This window comes from Micrasema longulum, unplaced genomic scaffold (assembly GCF_059751315.1).
Source record: "Micrasema longulum isolate JH-2025_06_02 unplaced genomic scaffold, ASM5975131v1 h1tg002825l, whole genome shotgun sequence".
Classification (NCBI taxonomy): Eukaryota; Metazoa; Arthropoda; class Insecta; order Trichoptera; family Brachycentridae; genus Micrasema; species Micrasema longulum.
In genome coordinates, this window is record NW_028279949.1 from 125,420 (window position 1) to 145,882 (window position 20,463).

Here is a 20,463-nt window from a genome sequence, read left to right on the forward strand (position 1 = left end):
ACAAATTTAGAATTCTCTATCGGCCATCATGATCTGTAAAAAAATAAAATGTTGTCGGGTATCGAACCCAGTGGTTTTTTAAACCTTTATCATTCCATGTCTGCTACATAGTTAGAGCATATGGCTTCCACAAACTTCGACATCCCAATCGGCTATTAAGATCTGTAAAAAAAGAAAATTTTGTCGGGTATCGAACCCAGTGGTTTTTTTAAACCTTTATCATTCCATGTCTGCTACATAGTTAGAGCATATGGCTTCCACAAACTTCGACATCCCAATCGGCTATTTAGATCTGTAAAAAAAGAAAATGTTGTCGGGTATCGAACCCAGTGGTTTTTTTTCATCTTCATTATTCCATGTCTGCTACATAGTTAGAGCATATGGCTTCCACAAATTTAGAATTCTCTATCGGCCATCATGATCTGTAAAAAAATAAAATGTTGTCGGGTATCGAACCCAGTGGTTTTTTAAACCTTTATCATTCCATGTCTGCTACATAGTTAGAGCATATGGCTTCCACAAACTTCGACATCCCAATCGGCTATTTAGATCTGTAAAAAAAGAAAATTTTGTCGGGTATCGAACCCAGTGGTTTTTTAAAACTTTTATCATTCCATGTCTGCTGCATAGTTAGAGCATATGGCTTCCACAAATTGAGAATTCTCCATCGGCCATCATGATCTGAAAAAAAAGAAAATTTTGTCGGGTATCGAACCCAGTAGTTTTCAAAAACCTTTATCAATCCATGTCTGCTACATAGTTAGAGCATATGGTTTCCACAAATTTAGAATCCTCTATCGGCCATCATGATCTGAAAAAAAGAAAATATTGTCGGGTATCGAACCCAGTGTTTTTTTTAAACCTTCATCATTCCATGTCTGCTACATAGTTAGAGCATATGGCTTCCACAAACTTCGACATCCCAATCGGCTATTTAGATCTAAAAAAAAGAAAATTAGGTCGGGTATCGAACCCAGTGGTTTTTTTATCTTCATCATTCCATGTCTGCTACATAGTTAGAGCATATGGCTTCCACAAATTTAGAATCCTCTATCGGCCATCATGATCTGAAAAAAAAGAATATTTTCTCGGGTATCGAACCCAGTAGTTTTAAAAACCTTTAATATTCCATGTCTGCTACATAGTTAGAGCATATGGCTTCCACAAACTTCGACATCCCAATCGGCTATTTAGATCTGTAAAAAAAGAAAATGTTGTCGGGTATCGAACCCAGTGGTTTTTTTTCATCTTCATTATTCCATGTCTGCTACATAGTTAGAGCATATGGCTTCCACAAACTTCGACATCCCAATCGGCTATTTAGATCTGTAAAAAAAGAAAATGTTGTCGGGTATCGAACCCAGTGGTTTTTTTTCATCTTCATTATTCCATGTCTGCTACATAGTTAGAGCATATGGCTTCCACAAACTTCGACATCCCAATCGGCTATTAAGATCTGTAAAAAAAGAAAATTTTGTCGGGTATCGAACCCAGTGGTTTTTTTAAACCTTTATCATTCCATGTCTGCTACATAGTTAGAGCATATGGCTTCCACAAACTTCGACATCCCAATCAGCTATTAAGATCTGTAAAAAAAGAAAATTTTGTCGGGTATCGAACCCAGTGGTTTTTTTAAACCTTTATCATTCCATGTCTGCTACATAGTTAGAGCATATGGCTTCCACAAATTTAGACTTCTCTATCGGCCATCATGATCTGAAAAAAAAGACATGTTTGTCGGGTATCGAACCCAGTGGTTTTTTTAAACGTTTATCATTCCATGTCTGCTACATAGTTAGAGCATATGGCTTCCACAAACTTCGACATCCCAATCGGCTATTAAGATCTGTAAAAAAAGAAAAATTTTTCGGGTATCGAACCCAGTGGTTTTTTTAAACCTTTATCATTCCATGTCTGCTACATAGTTAGAGCATATGGCTTCCACAAACTTCGACATCCCAATCGGCCATCATGATCTGAAAAAAAATAATATTTTGCCGGGTATCGAACCGAGTAGTTTTAAAAACCTTTAATATTCCATGTCTGCTACAAAGTTAGAGCATATGGCTTCCACAAACTTCGACATCCCAATCGGCTATTAAGATCTGTAAAAAAATAAAATTTGGTCGGGTATCGAACCCAGTGGTTTTCAAAAACCTTTATTATTCCATGTCTGCAACAAAGTTAGAGCATATGGCTTTCACAAATTTAGAATTCTCTATCGGCCATCGTGATTTGAAAAAAAATACATTTTTGTCGGGTATCGAACCCAGTGGTTCTTTAAACCTTTATCATTCTATGTCCGCTTCATAGTAAGAGCATATGGCGTTTTCAAACAGTTTCTAGACATTTGTTTCATAAATAAGTTTCTGTTTGGAATCGAGCAAATTGATTTTGAAAAAGCATCTCTGCATGCGCCCACTCTTACACTTTTTTTAGCATTAGGAAAGCCGATAGAAAGACCCATGGTCTTTCAAACGATTTTTCAGTATGTACTTATGTATTGGTCACGTGGTGTTATGGTCAGCGCGTTTGCCTACCATTCAAAAGGTTTCGGGTTCGATTCGCGATATGGTTGATACAAAGTAATTTTTCAAATGTAATAATATCTGATACAACATTCTTAAACGAGACAACGACAATCGAGACTAATAAAAACAGAGACTGAAATTATTCAATAAACTACCAGACAAAACTAAACAAAAGATTGACAAACTTTTTAAAAGATATAAATAATATTATCAACAACAGAGTGTGAATAAAATATTATATCGATATTATTTTTGTAAAATGAATGTAATTATCTGTAAGGGTCAATAAATAATTTTTCAAATAAAAATAATTTTTAAAAAAATAAAAAAATTGTTTCGCACGAGAATATTTTGTTGTCTCTGGACTGGTCCCTGAAGCGTAAGAATGATTATCTTACCTTCATGTAACGAAAATTATCAAGTTTTGCTGCAATTGGTGTACCAATGTAGTGCCCTATGCACCATTAGGTGCGGAAAGGGAATGATGATGATGATGATTAATTTATATTTATAAATTTATGTCTATATTAATAAAAAAAATATTTATTAATAATATAAATGTATACATATTTTCAAAAATATTATTAACAAATTGGAATTTTACGTACCTTTAAATTATGAAGAAAATCTCGTATTCTTTTAACTTCAGAATATACGTAAACCTAGTCACTCGGTAAGTTATTCAATGTTATATCCTTTTATTCATGTCCAATAATTACGGTTGATGTCCTGAAATAAACTTTTTGAAAATACGTCAAATAAAAAGATTTTTTTTAAATGCTTACCTTGCGTTTTCCTCGACAAATCCTAGATTCCTGTATTTGAAGAAAATCCTGATATCTTGTATCATTGTCCTTCAATCTGTATCTCTCGCGTAGCACTTGTCCCGTTAAATCATTTAAATAGAATCGCTCACCATCGATAAATAAACCGGTATCGGGAAAACAAATAGTTTTATCGACGAATCGCGACGAAATGTAACGATTATAAAATGTATAAAACGCCGTATAAAATATTTTTTCAACTTACACCGTAGTCTTGTAAAGGGAAAAATAATTATAAAATACGCATTGGATTATTGACATTATTATCTAAATAAATTTAGTATGAATATGAACAATATGAGGAAATGACTCAGGGTAGTTTTGTCAATGTAAAGATCATGTGTTTTAAATTAAATTATTTAAATTAAAGCATTAAAAAATTTTAACGTTTATGAAATTATTTTTTATTTCGTATTTTAAATTAATTATACACATTACAAATCATAAACCCGCGTATATTTATGATTTGCAATTAAGAATAAAACTTTAAAAAAAAAAAATATGTTGTAATTTTCGCCTTGAATATTTAACGCGTAAAAAATGTAGGTTGCCGTTGAATTTTTTCAAATCGCAACAATAATCAAAATGCCGTATTTTTCACCAAGCAAATTACGAATTTTTTTCTTGGTGTTGTGAAATAGATAAATATTTAATTTAATTAAGATAACCTAATCTATTTTATCGGCGATTTTCGTTTTTTCTATTTAATTCTCTACAATTTATATATCACTACACTCAGTCTTAATACTTAATAAATAACCAGTAAAATAGAGACAAATACGTAGAAGATTCGCGCGTATTTTAGTTACTAAAAATACACGTCTTTAATTTTTTTATGTACGTAGATGCAGCGAACATTGCATTTTGTTATGCAATAATTAAATGTATATTTTTACTGTTAAAATCTTAAAACTTACAATAAAATAATCTGTAAATAGTGAAAAAGCACAAAAAACATTTAAAAAATCAAGTTCGAATTTAATAATAATTTTAAATCAGATCATACTGCTGTCTTCTGCTTGATCTCGTTTCGCCTTCTTGTTCCTGCATCACGTTCTTTAAAACTTAAAATAAATAAATCGCGCCCGGAATAAAATATATAATTATTTTTATAACACGTTTATTAAATATTTCAAATGGTAATTATTTTTATTTTCACTTGTATTAAACCGACGCGACGTAACGTTGTAATATTTTAAATTAAAATCAAATCAAACCGACACTCGGTTAACATTTACGAAATTTAACAATAATTATTATGGCGCAATAGGAAAAAATACGCCAGAAAACGTTTGCCTCACGCTCTAAATTTTCGGGTACGATTTGGCCAGATCGCAAACACATTTTCTAAAGCCTGGGTAGTTTTTTTTTTTTTTTTTTTTTTTTATTTAAATTTTATTGATAAACCCTTACGGGTTACATACATTTAACAAAATATTTTCACTTTTAAAATTCAAATTCTACTGTTAATAATAATATTTTTAACATCTTTTGTAAAGGTTGCCTGAGTCTTTTGTTTAGTTTTGTCTGGTAGTTTATTGTATAATTTCAGTCCATGGTTTATAAGTCTCGATTGTCCTTTTCTCGTTTTAAAAGATTGTATATGATATTTTTCTGAAATTCTCGTATTGTGTTCATGTTTACTACAATTTTTTTCAAGTTTTAATTCTTCGTCTACAATTACATCAGTGGCTAATTTATGAATAAATTTTAAAGATTCTAGTTTAAAGAGTTCAGTTACGTTTAATTGTTTAGTTTGTTCAAAAAGTTCTTTAGTTGCTGTTAGATAGGGAAGGTCATATACTAACTTTAATATTTTATTTTGCTGTCTTTGTAGTCTGTTTATGTCATTTTGATATCCTGTTCCCCATAGTAGTTGCATATAACATATTTTAGTTTTAACATATGCTTCATACATTAAAATTTTTTCCTTTATTGGAACAAAGTTTTTGATTTTAAAAAATAGACTCGATAAAGTTGCCACTTTGCTAATTAAATTGTTGATATGTATTGTCCATGTCAATTGTCTGTCTATTGTTAGTCCTAAATATTTAACATGTTCAATTTCAGTTAGTCGTTCATTATTTATGTAAGCATCTACTTTGTGACATTTTTTTCTAGATTCAAAATGGATAATATTGCATTTTTTTTCATTAAGTGTAAGTAAGTTTGTGTTTGTCCATTTAGTCAATATAGTAAGGTCTTCGTTTATGTCATTGTTTGTTAATACGTCTGTTTGATTTTTATAAAAAAGTCCAATGTCGTCGGCATACATAATAATTTTCCCTTTAAAATTATACAGTGATAAGTCATTAATATATAAAATATATAACAGTGGACCCAGTTGTATTTACGAACCGAATAAATATTATTTCTTTTTGACAACGCGAAGGGATAGTTATTTTTATTTTTAGTAATTAAACTGATTTTAAGTTTATTTTATTATTCATTTCTATAATTGAACACACATTTTAAAACACTTCAACATTGCAAATTGTTGCGCAATTAGAAAAATGCCATTTAAATCAATTTAATTTGGCGTATAACGCGGTGTAACGGCTAAGACGTTTGCCTCATTCGCGTGTATTCAGGGTTCGATTCCTGATTAAATAAAAAAATAAAAAAATTCGATATTTCACTTAACACGCATATATAATTGACACACAAATTTTTTATTGCAAAATTTAAATAAATTATTATTAAAATGCAAAATTGCCACCCCTAAGCACCACGTTTTATACGAACACCGGCAAGATTATTTTTATTTTTGTTTAAACTGAATTTATTTAAATAAATATCAAATAAATGGCGAAGGCACCCATTTTTTTTTATTAAAAGCGTGGCAAAATATATGATTTTTAATGCGTGTGCTCCGCGGCCGAATTTCGAATTCAAACTGGCGCTCTGGGAGAATTTTCAGCCCGGAGCCCGAAAACAAATTTCACAACATTTTGCGACAAAATGCAACAATAAATTGTTTTGTTGCTATGGAAAATTTTATTTGAGATTATTATCGTTCTCCTGGATTTATTGTTGAAAATTTGCAAGTACGTACACGAGTTGTTTTCGCTTGTTTTTCTTACCATATAAGGATATACAAAACAGAAGCAAAATAAATAAAGAAATGGCGCGTTTTTTTACACAAAATTAAAAACGACGAATAATTCAAATTTACATGACGAAGTTACGAGTATCAGCATTACGCTTCAAATAATGTTATTTTATAAATAAAATTACACTTATGCATGCAATTAAATAAGTAATAATAATAATAATTGCATTATTATATTTTTTTTTTTTTAAACGAAATATTTGCGATCTCAGTATTTTCCCAGATATTTCGATTTTGGGGACATTTTCAACGAGTTGTAAATAACTCACTATAAGAAAATGGGAATCAAGTGGGGATAGAGTGGGGTTCGAACCACGGCCCTCTGATCCGTGTGTCCGCAACACTAGCCACGCGACCACAACCCGATTCGAAATATATATTTTATTCCAGCTCGATTGGACGGGTATTGGAATACCTAAAACAAACAAACAAACCATCTCGCCGTTTCCACGTAAGGGTAGACAGGGAGGATAAAACGCCACATCACTCTTTCTTTGCATACAGATCTCGCTTTATCTACATTCAAACATCTTATTTTTTATTTATTTACAATATTTTGAGTTTGTCCAAATTTTTGTAGACAAAGACTGGATTCAACTCCCTGGGGAGCTGTTTATATTAACATGTTTTATTTATTTATTTAACTTTTTGTAAATAATGTTAATTGTACATTGGCGGGCTTATTGCCAAATGGCGATTTCTTCCAACCAACCAATAAAATAAAACATTCATTTTTATTATTGAAGTCAAAACATATTTCATTGAAAATAAAAATAAAAAAAACAAAAAATATAAAAAAATAAAAATAAATGTATTTGAATATAAAAAGGAAAAAATACAAAACAGGAAAAGAGGAGAGATTTAGGAAGAGAAAGGAGATGTTTCTTCAGACGTGATTTCAACAGAGATACTGTGGTAACATCTTTGATGGTGGATGGGAGATGATTCCACAGTCAAGCGACATGGGATGCACGCGCGCCGATTATTCCGATTTTTAACATGTCATTCAAGCATTCGTTTTTTTGGTCATGCCATGTCTTTCTCGGTCTTCCTCTATTTTTGCATCCATCAACATTCGCATTGTAAACATTCTTAGCCGTTCTTTCGCTGGCTATTGTCTACTACATGTCAAAAGTCGGAATAATCGGCGCGCGTGTGTGAGAAGATGTATGAATGTAGAGGAAGCGAGATATATACGCAAATAAAGAGTGATGTGGCGTTCTTTCCTCTCTGCCTACCCTCTCGGAAAAACGGCGTTATGGTTTGTTTTGTTTGTTTGTATTTTTAATTTGTCCTAATATTTGTAGACAAAGACTGGATTTTGGGAGTATTGAGATTAACATATTACAACAGAGACAGAGAATATTTAAGTGGACGTAATATGAACATCTAGGTCTTATGACCTGTCATGGGCTGGTGAATTGATCATGTCCAATCAATTTAATCCCAGTCAGTGAAGAATTCACTTCCCTCTCTTCTCAATCCAATAAAGTACATATTATGTACTTCTGGATTACTTTCTTTCAGCACAAAGATGCTAAGGCTACCAGATTTCAGAGAGCTCCTTCGGGCAGCTTTTCTCGTTTGACAACGAGCAAATTTTCCGTGTATGTGGGCACCGCCAAGGAGACTTATGTCCTCAGATGCGGTGTGTGGTATGTGGTGGGCAAGCTGCTGTCATGGGCTGGTTTAAGTAGCCACTTAACACACCGTGTAACAATCGCCGTTTTGCCTATGTTTGAACTTCCATATTTCTTAAATTCTTCCATGTTCTCAGTCGTTGCTTAGTAGGCGAAACAGTTCTGTCAGATGAATTTCACCCACATCAATAAAGGTGTTATCATCATATTATTATATGAAGGCAAGATAATCAGTCTTACGCTTCAGGTACCAGTCCAGGGACTATGAAATATTCTGGTGTGAAAACACCCTTTTAAATAAATATTTCGTATCAACCTTGTCGGGAACCGAACCCGGGACCTCTTGCATAGTAGACAAATGCGCTGACCGAAGCCAAATATATAAAATATAATTTGGGTAAATGTTTAAATAATATTTGGTACATTACATTGCGCTGTTGCCAAAAGACGAATATTTTTTATTGTTACAAATTATACTCACTAGGTGATCAAACGTCAAAATAAAATTTTCTGTGTTGCTTTTTTTTTTTACCTTACATTTGTGTTACGATTATATTTTTTCCCATCGTGCAACATTACTCGGCGACTTAACGAATGCGCGCGGTGAAAGTGAGGCATAGTGGGTGAATTATTGGACACAGTCCGATGTATTCAAATATGATTCTACGCTTCTTCTGGACTATTCTTAATTCTATGCATCTAACATTAAATATTTTTTCCGGGGTATGTTTTTTGTCGTTTCAAGCGTATATTCGTCAATCGCGTTGTGGTCCTGTGGCTAGTGTCTCGGACTCATAAGAATGCAAATATATATTTAAAAAAATATATATATTTTTAAGAGACAAAATCACTCACAAACGAGTGAAGTGGAGTCTATTATGTTTCTAAAAAGTCAATACTTACCCGTGTTTACACGTTGACAAAATGGCGAACTTTAGTTCGCCATTTTGTCAATGTTTGGAAATACATATATATTTTTTTCTTCCGTCCGTTGATTTTTATGAAGTTAACGAGTTAAGCTGTCGACCACGTGGTGTAATGGTCAGCATGTTTGCCTACCACGCAAGAGGCTTCAGGTTTAATTCCCGATAAGGTTAACGTGAATTTCAAATTAAAAAATGTGTTTTTACACTAGGATATTATTTCATACTCCCTGAACTGGCGCCTGAAGCAAAATACTGATCATCTTACCTTCATGTAACAAACATGATCAAGACACGCTGCGATTGGTGTGATAATGTAGTGCCCTGTGCACCATTAGGAGCGGAAAGTTAGGAAGATAATGAACTTAGGCACCCTTACAAGACAAAAAGCTTGTAAAGCTCTGAAACCAGTCGGTGGAAAAAATAATAAATAAGTTGTTAAAAACAAAGCTGTTTTTATCAATTTTAGTTAAATGAATAACCACAAAATTAGTACTTTGAATATAAATTTGATACTAAAGTCGGTTCATTATTACAAGAAATTCCAAATAAACAAACCAGCCGCATGATACCCGACGGAGAGTAGCCTATTTCACACATATTATCTTAATCTAAACGGCACGGTAAAATTATAGTGGTCTGACATTTATTAGATTTGTACATATTTAAATTTGAAAATATTTATATTTTTCGTTTTATTTTATAAGACTCCATAGTTTATGACTTGAGTAAAAATATTAACAAAAAGCCACGATTCATGTATTATTTAAAAAAATATATATATTAGCGTTTTTATAATTTACCTAAATTTTCAATTTAAGTGATCATTTTCAACGAGTTTTAAATAATTCACGATTAGAAAATGGAAATGAAGTTGGAGTAAAGTGGGGTTCAAACCTCGAGCCTCTGATCCGTGAGTCCGCAACACTAGCTACGGGACCACAATCCGATAAAAATAATATAGTAAAACTTAACCAGTGAGATTTAAATGATAATTTTATCAAAATCATTATTTAAATTTAGCGAGTACTCTCAGGTAAAAATCCTCCAAAAGAAAATCGACTGGAGATTAATTGGTCTTATGGTGTATTGGTTATTGCATCGTTTGGCGGGCATAAAATAAGTAAATAATTGTAAAACAATAAATATCGATCCACCCTATTGTATTTTATAATGCCGTGTAGATGTTTGCCGTGGTGTGAAATGGTCCAATCATGCGATATCACGCAGTGGTCTCGTGGTTTGCACGTGCACAGCGGTCCAGTCTCCGCGAATGTACAAAGCTATTCATTTGAATTTTTGATACACATTGTTAAATGCAAGTATTGACCGCATATTGAACTGCATTCCATCTAATAGTTTACAATATTAAATGTGGTTTATTACCAACAATGTATTCAAACAAAAATTGCATAATTAAATTCATATTGTATTTACAAAGGTGGACTACCTGATACACAAGGAAATAAAATCAGAAACAGGTTCGCGACTGTTGCAAAAAGGTCAAACCCGCAATATAATTGCACTTTTAAAAACCTGATCAATACTCAGATATTTTTGATTTTTGTTCACAGCCATAAATATGTGTACGACTAGTTTATCAAAAGATTCTTATTTAACATTCATTTCCTTGCAACGAAAACAAATGCCCAGTGTAATAAAGTCAAAACAGGTTATTCCTTTTGCTTTTAACAAGCGGTTATTTAAATTTGCCACTTTCTAATTGTGGTGTAATTGTGAATTGTGATTTTTTAATTCGAAACAAAAACATTTTTTTATCTGTTTTTTATGCAAATACTGGGGAAAATAATTTTTAAAAAAATAAAGTTTTTTTCAGTTTTAATTTCATATTTTAGTTAGTGAGGGCAATATGCTACATCGGGTATTTAAAGGTTGAAAAATACCAGAAAGTAAGGAAAACAAGAAACAACGATTCTTATAAATATCTTTTGATATTATAGTGAAAGTTGCGGAAACAATTATAACTTCAAATCTTTAAAAAAAAAACAAAAAAATCTCCGTTTGAACTTAAGCTAAAGTACACTTTTGAATACGTGCAACTGAACTTTTGATTCAAATGTAATAAAAAAAAATTACCCTGGTGGCGACTTTTTAAAATTAATTATACTAGCTAGAATGCATACAATATAATAAACTAATAGCCGAGTAACAAACATGTTTGAAATCACCTTTATACACTGATCATCGGTATGTAGCAGATCGTCTACATTGGGCATTATAGGATTGATTTTTTGTATGTATGTGTCTATTTATGGATTCGCTTGAGGTTACAATTCATAAAATAATGACATTAAGATCACAATAATTTCTTATGACGCTCTGCGGTGGGAGCGGTTTGATGAATATGCATGTGAATAAAGTGTTTCTGTCACTTTCTTGCAGATGCCTCCCTAATACTGTGCGAAAAGGACAACTTCACGTTGTATGGCAAATAAATTAAGCGGAGAGCAAAAAATTAATTAAATAACAATGTGTCAAAAGATCTGTCAGTGTCAAATACAATAGCACACGTAGGGCTGATTATGCGTAACTTATAAAATTGATGTCTTGTATAAAATTGATGTCTCGTATTTCCGTTTTGCGCACCCCTAAACAGAACCGATTTAGTTTTTTTTCCAGAAAAAGTATCAAAAAATGTTTACTATACCTCCGAAAACGACAGTCAAAGTACATTCCTTTACATACCCGAAACCGTTTTAATTACAGTGTGTCTTCTTATCGGTTTCACACACATAAAGCAGTATTTTTTTGTCAAAAAAACGAGTCTCTCTTTTAAAATTTTCAATTTCATGTATCGCGATTTTAATTGAATTTAACTCAACTTCTTTCACTGGGAATTAAATAAATTATATGGAGGGTCTTTGTTGGTTATTGTCATTCATCTTCTTTACCATATTACAAACATGAAAACGGCAGATAAAAATAGATTATTTCAAGGGGATTTTGATGGTCTTAGCTCCAGTTAAAGACAAACTTTAGGATCACGACAATAACGAATATCTCTTAATGTAATAACGCGCCACATATATAGATTAGCCATTTCGGCAATAGAAAAAGAGCGTTACAAAATTTATGTTGCACAACAAATGTAACTGGTAATTTAGTTGTTGTGCTTGCGATCCTCAACCTGAATACCTACGGTCTAATGTTTTGCTGTTAACTACAGCGGACTTGATTGAAAGTCATACAATGATTTTTGTCCACAATACGGCGTTTATTGCCAAAAAAATCATATAACAACTGTACTTATAACAGATTTTGACGATAGTGAAGCTTGAATTTCTATATTTACCCATAATAATTTAAATAATATACCCGTCTATTTAGTAACATTATAGTTTTATTCAGTAGGAATTCAATTATCCGAAGCAATTGGGACCGGACCCTAATTAACTTCGGATAATTGGATTATTTCCGAAAAAAGGGTCTATTTTAATTGACGACTGTATTTATTTTCTTTATTTATTTATACTTTTACATTGTTTGTAATCTTTTTTTATACGGAATAATGCCTTAAATTATTTATTTAACAAAGTAAATATAATAACAATAATGAAAAAAACGTAATTAATCTTATTAACCTAATTATCATTAACATAATAAGCAATATAAACTAAAACAATGATAAAAAACAAAACCAATTTAAATAGACCAATATACCAAATTTCATAAACAGAACACACATTTTACCTATTTGGCTTGATCCACTCATCGATCCGTGTGCAACCCACCTCCACTATCCATTTCTTAATAGCAATTTTATATTGTGAGTACTTACTAATTGTCCTTATGGATAACAGAAGTAGATTGTATACTTTAACCGAGTAGTAGGCCAATCCTCTTTGACCGAAAGTTCCATTAATTTTTTTTTGCTGCATCAGGGTGGAGTATCTAGTAACTCTTGTATTTGTGAAAGAAGTTATGGTAGGTAGATAATAATGTTTGTGTGCGTATAGTAACAGAGCTTTTACATAAAGATGTTTTATAGATTTTACATCTTTTTACAGATTTTCGAGTATACCGAGGGAGCTAGTTCTGATTGGGACTCTTAAGATAATTTTTATTAAAGCATTTTGTGCAATTTTTTTTTTGATCAGTGTAATATATTTTTACAAGTTCTTTTAGGCTAGTTATATTTTTTATAGTTCTAGAAAAGTAAATTTGTTTATTTAATTTATTTTTAATATGTTCGATTGGATTAGTCCATCTTAAATTCCTTTCTGTATAAATGCCTAAATATTTCATTGAATCTACTCTGTCAAACGATTTACAAACACATTTAATATTTGAAATGTTTGTATGTTGAAAATGGGAGAAAAAACTATTTTTAATTTATTTTTACTTTTCATTAATTAAATGAAAATCCAACACTTTTACATGTTAAGCGCAAGCGTAAGCGCTGTTACATATCGATGTACCTACTCAAAACTTGAAGGTGGGAGTCGGAAGTGTATCTTCGTAATCGCTAGGGAGAATTTGAATTTAACTACACCGTCATGGGAAGGTATGATGTCCTAAACTTCCCATTGTAATCGCGGCCCTGGTTTTCAGGGAACTCAAACCAGTTTGATTTCGACGCGCGCGACTCGACGCTTTGTCCTTTTGACTAACGTACGGAAAGTCCCGGGTGCAATTCTCGGTGACAACACATATGTTTAATGTAATATTTCTTAAACCTGGATGTTTTGTGCTGTAATCACCACTTTAATTAAGCATCCAGGCCTGCTGTAGTGTAAAAAAAGAAATAAACATGATTGAATTAATAAATTGCAGTTCACAACGGAGTTCTAGTTCCAACTCTAATGTATGGGAGCGAAGTATGGAATTGGAAAAATAATGATGAAAGTAGGTTAAATGCTGTCGAAATGAGATCCCTCAGGCGAATGTGTAGTAAAACGATGCATGATAGGTGCACAAATGTCGAGATCCGTGAAGTGTGTAAGGCTGAGACATGCATTATTGACAGAATCAAGAAAGGGGTGCTGCGTTGGTTTGGACATGTAGAGCGAATGGACAGCGAATGAACGGCTAAAAGGATCTACGATGCAAATGTTGATGGATGCAGAAAACGAGGAAGACCGAGAAAGACGTGGCACGATCAAGTCCATCAAATACTTGAAGATGGACATGTCAAAAGTAGGAATAATCGGCGTGCGTGCATGAGAAGATGTATGAATGTAGAGGAAGCGAGGTCTGTATGCCAAGATAGAGTGTTATGGCGTTCTATCCTCTCTGCCTATCCCTACGGGGAAATGGCGTGATGGTTTGTGTTGTTGTTGTTGAATTAATAAATCGCGACCCTTTTAATATTTTTTTCTCTCAGGATTTTTTTAAAATTTGTCTCTTTGTTCTCTCTTAAAATCATCTTTTTTGTGATTTTATTGATTAACCTTTCATTTTAATTTTTATTACAGTTGTAAATATTTTAGTAACTAATAGTTTTAATAACGTTACCTCGGATCGATTCTGACTTGAATTGATTCGCATGGCATTTTATGGTGCAAAATGATTTACAGTCCGTAATAGGAGGTACGAACAAAAATATTAATTTGGTATGCTCAGCCACTAAGTCGAACTAAGCTGTGACTAAGCGTCTTAACATTTGTTCAAATAAGCGTTATTAAATTTTTTTGGTCACGGTTGTATTTTTACCGTCAGTTCTTAATTTTGTAAAACGGTTTCGTGAATTAAAAAAAAAAACAATATTTAAAAATTGACATATTTTTTATTAACTCATCTTTTCATCAATCTAGCATATCGTGGGTATTCTGTGAAACAGCACTAATTAAAAAATACTGCTTCTGATATAATTGAAGTTCAAGGTTTGTACCTTTTTTTTATGCTAAACATTACTAAGCCAAGTTGAAAAAATGGTAAATTGATCTATTTTTTTTATATTTTTTTTATTTTTATTTATTTCTTAAGTTAGCTTATATTAAAACTAATATAAACTATTATGTACATTTACATCATCTATATATATTTACATTTCCTTACAGTAACTTATACATTTATTTTTAAATTCTTTCAGACACTTTTCATTCTTCATACATTCAGGCATCTCATCATACATTTTTAAACCCTTATACATCAAACAATTTTGCGACTCAGCTCTTTTCAATAATGGTAGTCTTATTTTATCCTTTTGTCTAGTAGCATATTCATGACAATTTTTGTTTAAGACAACTTTATCCTTAAAATATTTTGGTAATTTATCGTGAAAAAAAATATTTACTACATTTTGTTTACATTTTACATTTTTTTTGCACCACAACAGGCCAGGGGGCCTAATTACAGTGGTAATTACATCACGGAGCACCCAGGCTTGAGAGAAATCACATTTTAATTTTTGTGTTCTCACCGGGAATCGAACCCGGAACCTTCCGTGCGTGAATCAAGCGTCTTGACCACTACACCACGGAGGCCAAATTTGTTCAATAGTTCAATGAATAATAACTGAACTTTCAAAACATTTTTTTCACAATCATAGTTGATTGAAATGACGTAAGAAATTCAAATATAAGTCACATTTTACCTACTATAATCACTTTGTAAGAAATGTTTTTTTTTTAATCAAAAAAGTTTTGTTATATTTGATCTAGTGTACAGTACCTATTACATTAGGTAAAATAATAATTAATTAGTGTATTTTTGTTGATAAATCCACCTGGTTCATGAAGAAGTATGGAAATTTAAAAAATTTAAAATTTTCAGGCGTTGCCTAGTGTGTAGGTGAAATAATTCAATCAGATGAATCTCACCCATATAAATAAAAGTTTCAGCTTTTTTTTTTAATTTTTTTTATTTTATTTAAATCTTAAAATAGGGCACACATATCATACATATTGTTATGTGTGTTCTAATAATAACATTGCAAATATATTTAATTTATAAATTGTTTATCACATATGTTTAACTTCACAAACATCAACAGATGAAAGAATTGAAGGAATATAGATGTTCAAATATGGGCAGAATGGTGAATGTTACACAGTGTGTAAAGTGGCCACTTAAACCAGCCAATGACAGGTCATAAGCCCTGTAGATGCCTAGACTTCTATATTACCTTCTCCAAGGTGTTCTTTATCTCTGTTGTAATATGTTGATATGTTAATCGGGTTGTGGTAAAACTAAGGTCCGTGGTTCGAATCCCACTCTACCCCAACTCGATTCCCATTTTCTAATAGTGAGTTATTTACAACTCGTTGAAAATGGCCCTCAAAAATTGAATATTTGAGTAAATCATAAGAACGCAAATATTTATTTTTTCTAAAAAAAAAATATATGTTAACAGCTCCCCCGGGAGTTGAATCCAGTCCTTGTTTACAAAAATTTGAACAAACTCAAAATGTTGTTGAAATAGGAATAAATAACGACCACAACTTAAGACGAAATTTGTAAAATGAAACCCCGTAAACAATGAAAAAAAACCATTTTATAAATAAAGGTTTTCGCAGACCTCGCGTACACTAAACTCAACCTCGTTAAAAATGGTCTGTTGGGCAAAAACGAACTTAAGCGACGATTTGTTACAGCTTGGCGATTATCAAATGTCAAGTATCTCTAAAGGCACGTTCACACACCGAAGACTCACCGTCAGGCCGTTCGTTTTGTAAACAATACTGAAGCCATGAATATGATTTTATTATGACGGGTGTCTTTTAAGATTACTGAATAATTGTGTTATATTTTATTGCCTTTTATTAGAGTTAAGACTGTCTTTTATTAGCAATGAAAGAAATAAATAAGAAATAAATGACAGGCAATAATAATGATTATTGGAGCCAAGGTTTGCAGCTAACGGAGAGTATTAGGTAGCCATATAAGAGAACTGTCTAGAAGGTTACTGCGGGGATATGAAATTCTAAATTTATAGTGACATTAAACATAAAATCAAAATAAATATAATTCAACAAAATTTTGAGTGAGTCAAAATGTTTACAGACAGGCTACATTTCCTCGCTATTTCAGATCTTAATTTGTTGCAATAGAGAGGGAGAACATTTTTGAGAAGTCTGGGCATTAAAAAAAATATTGAAAATTTTTACATAAGCATTCTTTTGAACAATTATTTAATTCCCACCAAACTGCAAAAGCAGTTTTTTTCAGGGATTTATCTCTTTAAATATTTTGGTAAAACAAAGTAATAATTTTTACATCAAAATATAAAAAATCTCAAATATATCAATAAAATGAAATAAAATTAAAAAGTCTTTTTTAATACCGAAATATATAAAAAAATAATTTTAAAAATTAACTCTAGTGTAAATTGTTTTTTTTTTTTTTACTCATTAAACTTATAATTTAAGAAAAAGATTTTTAAAACAAATTTAAATTTATTTTCATTTTTATCACTATTCTTTATTTCGTCCGGGAGTCTATTTACTATGCGTGGGAGTATATACGCCCTGGTACTCTCCCCATAAGCATTAGAAAGCTCTTTTTTCGATTTACAGGGCTTATGACCTGTAATTGGCTGGTTTATATGGCAACTCTATGCACGTTGTAACATTCACCATTATGCCCACGTTTAAACATCCACATTGTCTCAACTCTTTCATCTGTCGATTTTTGTGAAATAAAAGAGCTGAAACCTTTATCGTGTGTGTGAAATTCATCCGGCTGAACCAAATCACATATTAGGCAACGCCCAAAAACAATTTTCCAATTTTCATAATGCCTAGGCTTACTTATTAATGTTTTCCTACTCTGTTGCAACACATTTAGATCTGAATAACTCCCTAGGGAGAAATCCAGTATGTCTGCAAACATTTGGATATACTCAAAATATTATTTATATATAAACTATAAAATGCAATGAAGGGTATCAGTTTTATAATGATAATTACCTTCAAATCACCGAAAAAATTAGCATACGATATTTAGCCATTATATAAAAATATAAATAAAGGAGCAAATTAATAATATTGTAAATAGAATGAGATAACTTATATATTTATTTATTAGATTAAGGAATATATTAACCATCGAAAAATTAAAATCAATTTACTTTGCTTTCGCCCAATCCATATTACAGTACGGAATAATCGGATGGGGTGGTGCTTTTAAAACAAATATTTTATCGGTAGAAAAATACAAAAAATAATTATGAAAGTAATTTTTAAAAAACCGTCTACTTTTCCCACTGTTCAATTTTTTTTTAAAAAAAGTTTTTAGATATAAAATTGCTTTATAAAAAGAATTGTTTTCTTTTAAAAGTTCTAGGTCACAAAACGTAAGTACGCGACCTAGAACAGGTGGTAATATCTTAATTCCTAAATTAAAAACAACTACTGCACAACATCATTATACTTACATAAGAATGTTTTTCTTTAATACAATGAACAAAGAAAATAATAAGTACAGTCAGGAATACAATATATTTAAGAAAGAAGTAAAACGTTACATTTATAAGTTTTCTTTGTGTAGCGCTGATTAAAAACACCGTTTATTACTTTTTTTGTCATTTAGATATGTTATCCTAAAAATATTAATTATCAAAAATAAAATAAACAAACTATTGTAAGACGTCACCCCTCATTATGTACACAATAATTATTTTTTTCTTTTACGTAATGGGAAACGTTATTGTAAATATTTGTATTAAATTAATGAAAAATTGTATTTAGTAGTAATAACGTGTTTATATTTGTTATCTGATTTAAAATAAATTAGTTTAATTATCTAACTGGTAAAAGAAGAACGCTTACGGATTACATTAATTTTACAAAATATTTTTTCTTTTTTATAATTCATATCGCATTCTTAATGATGATATTTTTAACATCTTTTGTAAAGGTTGTCTGAGTCTTTTGTTTAGTTTTGTCTGAAAGTTAATTGTATAATTTCAGTCCCTGGTTTATTCGTCTCGACTGTCCTTGTCTCGTTTTAGAATGTTGTATTTGATATTGTTCTGATATTCTCGTATTGTGTCCATGTTTACTACAATATTTTTCAAGCTTTAGTTCTTCGACTACAATTACATCAGTGGCTAATTTATGAATATATTTTAAGGAATTGTGGTTAATTTTATTCATTGTTTCGAGGCATTGCGCGTCGGACGGGCGGAAATAATGAGGAGTCATTCACTTCAATGGATCCTTTAGAATCCTTAATTTCGTGAATCCTTATAAGATAACAAATCCTTTCAATGTCTGGATGTGAAACGTGTATGTCCTTCTAACTTCCAATCGACCAATACATTTTATCACGAACCAATTGTCTTTTGTTTCTGAGACATTCAGTTGTTTTTTTTTCTTTTGATATTCAAATGTGAAATGAAATGAAATTAGCAGTCAACAAACTCGAAATACCTATTTTAGAATGTTTATTTAGAATCGTAGAGGTAAATCGCAATTTGCAAATGTTGATTTTCTTTCTTTTCGTTTCTCGTCTCTAAAAATATGTAAAATATGTAAATATGTTGTAAATGTGTCCAAAATGATCCCTGTAAGTGAGAATTGATATCTTTATATATAAAATTCTTCTGTACGTGTGATGTCACTGAACGTCTCCTAAACGGTTTAACCGATTTATGTGCGGTTTTCAGCGAAAAAATATAATCATAACACAAATGAAAGGTTAAAAAAAGCAATTTGTTAGATTCTCTAAAATTTTATTGTACACGCGGAAACATTGATTGACACAACAGAGTAGATAATAGTTCCCTCATTAGATGAGGAAAGCAGGGTACAAAAATTACTACCCTGGCACCACTAACGAAATGTCCATTTTACTTCGACAATCTGACAGGTGGAAAAATAATTCAACTTTTAAGTAATGCATTTGCTACTTACACATTCATTTGCTAATTACACATGGAATGTGATCCTATCCTGTTTCTTTAAGATCCTAGCAGTATTTCAACACTTTAAAAGGACACAACACGGCATAGTTAAATTCAAATCGGGAGTTGCGTACTAAGCGACGTCAACAAAGAAACTAATGGATCAAAACGTAAAACTATTATTTTAAGAGTAGTTTAGTCGCCTTCTGTTTGATACTCGTATGCGGTTTCTGGACTATTCTTAATTCTATGCGGCGATATAATTTTTACCATTTTGTTTAACTTATGGTGTTTATTTTTAAATTTGGAAAAAACGGACAAGACTTTCGCTATCACATAATATTATATTTTCAGCATGATTTATTTCGCATAAGTAATGAGGCATTTTATCATATCAAACGGTAATTTGACCAAACAAATTACTATTTCCGTTTCATTTATGATTCAACAACCAACTATGTTTCCTTTTGCGGCATGCCTTTTGAGGAAAGGTTCTTTGTAGCCGCCTTATAAATATTTAATTATAAGAACTTTATAAAATGTTCAATTCAATTTGATATATTTATGTATATGTACATAACAAAATATAAACTCTTTATATATACACAAACAAATTTAAAAAAAAG

At 31.3% G+C, this 20,463-nt stretch overlaps 1 protein-coding gene across 2 annotated transcripts in view; it reads left to right on the plus strand.

The window, feature by feature from the left end:
* Positions 1 to 20,463, plus strand: part of LOC148271522 (uncharacterized) — a 256,041-nt gene that overhangs the window by 115,533 nt on the left and 120,045 nt on the right. The gene's annotated exons all lie outside the window — the stretch shown is intronic.